General features: G+C 35.3%; 1 pseudogene; it reads right to left on the reverse strand.

Moving 5' to 3' along the window:
• Positions 1-373: 373 nt before the first annotated feature.
• LOC107874451 lies at positions 374-1,653 on the reverse strand (annotated as a pseudogene).
• Positions 1,654-2,056: the final 403 nt, after the last annotated feature.

The following is a 2,056-nucleotide window of genomic DNA, read 5'->3' on the forward strand; positions in this document are numbered from 1 at the left end:
CATACCAGTACATCTGTATTAACCCCCTATATTTCAGAATCTGAGGCACAGTCCCCAGGTCCCTCTAAAAAGTAGATTGGTGTGTCAAATATTTGATGTTGGTAAGCCTCCCTTATTCCGGAAGGCCTGGTTGTTAAACATTGTTAATCAGATTTTGAGTTATGGTCCGACTGGGGGCTTTGTACCGGTTTTTAGATAGCTATTGGTTTTCATGTTATTAAAGATTTCACAAACTGGTGTGTTAAGTACTTCCATTCGAATTATTCAGTTTACTTATGATATTGACCATGTTTCCATATGGTAATTTTCTACATATTTTCATATTGTATGATCATTGTGCATGATTGCTAGATATAGATGGGCTCCCGGGCCATTATGGTTCGGTATGCTCGTCGCGGCCAGGGCCTCGGCTTGAGTAGTGACAAGTGGATGAATTAGGTACAGGCTCCCTAGATAGCATCTTGGCATAATTTTTTTTTGCATCGCTAAATCTTTAAACAACAAACAAACCCTGCAGGATAGTATTGTAGGTAACAATATTCGTCTTTGATCCCCTCAGAGAAATTTCACCAAATAATTGCATGGCCTCGGCCAGATTTTTTTCTTACAAAATTCATTTATTAGTATGTTATATCTAAAAATGTTAGGCACAATGCCCTTATCTATCAAGATATCAAAAATACTCTTCGCTCAATATAGTTGACCATGCAAATAATATCCATCCGTTGTCACATTGTAGGTGATTATATCAGGCTCTACACCCTGTCCGACCGTGTGTTTCATTACTTCCTCAACATCTTCGACTTTCACTTCTTTGAATAGTCCATCTAATAGTATGTTGAAGGTGAGCATATTTGGATAAATATTAAAATTCAGCATCTCAGAGAACAAAGTCTTAACCTTTTCCTACTGTCCAAGCATAAAAAAACCCTCAATTATTTAACTATACGTGACTATGTCTTGAAGGATGCCTTTCTGCTTCATCCCATTCAGAAGGTTGCTTGCAGCATCTAGGTTTCCATCTTTGCAGAGGGCATCAGCAACAATACTGTACTTAAATATGTCAGGTTTAATGTTCCTTTGTTCCATTAGCAGGAGTAAACTTAAGGTCTTCTGAGTATGTCCCCTTTTGCTAAGCCCATTCATGATGGTTCCATACAAGAGTTGGTTGGGCTCACATATATTCTCCATCACCACTTTTTTAAACAATTCAATAGCATCTTTGACCTTATTTTCAGAAAATAATCCCCTAATTAAGGTGGTAAAGGTAACAACATTGAATGGAATGTCACACTTCACATAAATGGGTAAAACAGAAAACGCAAAATCAGAACGATGCATCAGACAATAACTGTTAGTCACACTACACAAAATGAACCCATTACTTTGGATACCAAATTTCTGCATATCTCAAAAAAGAGAAATCAGAGGAGTGATGCTTCATACATAGTATAGTTTTAAATAGCTGGCAGACTACGGGAAGAGAAGGAAGAGGATTCATTCTTACCATTCTAAGGAAGAGAGTGAGAACATCATCTTAACATTTTACCTCATTATCAACATTGATGTATATTGAAGAATAAAACTAACTGCAGAAGGAATATTGGGAACAATAACATTGCATTTTTTGCACAGACAAATACCTCTTCTCATCTTCAATGCCAGCTAACAGCAACTTGTTGCTCTAAATTTAGCTGAGAGTGACTGTATCTAAGAGCCACGACTGATAAATAAATTTAACACTTATATAAGTTTAGCATTAGTTAGTTGGGTAATTTAGTTAAAACTGACAAAAGAGATTGCAAGTGAGTTGTACATTACTGAAGTTTTAATAATTCACGTAAGTGACAATAACTTTTTTATGGATTAAGAAAGTAAGAGAAGATTGAGAATACCCCACAAGTTTTTTAATTTACACTTTTATCAAAATGTAAAACCTAATATAACTAAAAACAGAGGAAAAAATGTGCATTTGTCTCTCTTCTCATTTATTATTATTTTCTCTCTCTTTGTGAATTGTGTTGTTCATTATTGTTGCTATTATTTTCATCATCTT

Source organism: Capsicum annuum, chromosome 6 (genome assembly GCF_002878395.1).
Source record: "Capsicum annuum cultivar UCD-10X-F1 chromosome 6, UCD10Xv1.1, whole genome shotgun sequence".
Taxonomy (NCBI): domain Eukaryota; kingdom Viridiplantae; phylum Streptophyta; class Magnoliopsida; order Solanales; family Solanaceae; genus Capsicum; species Capsicum annuum.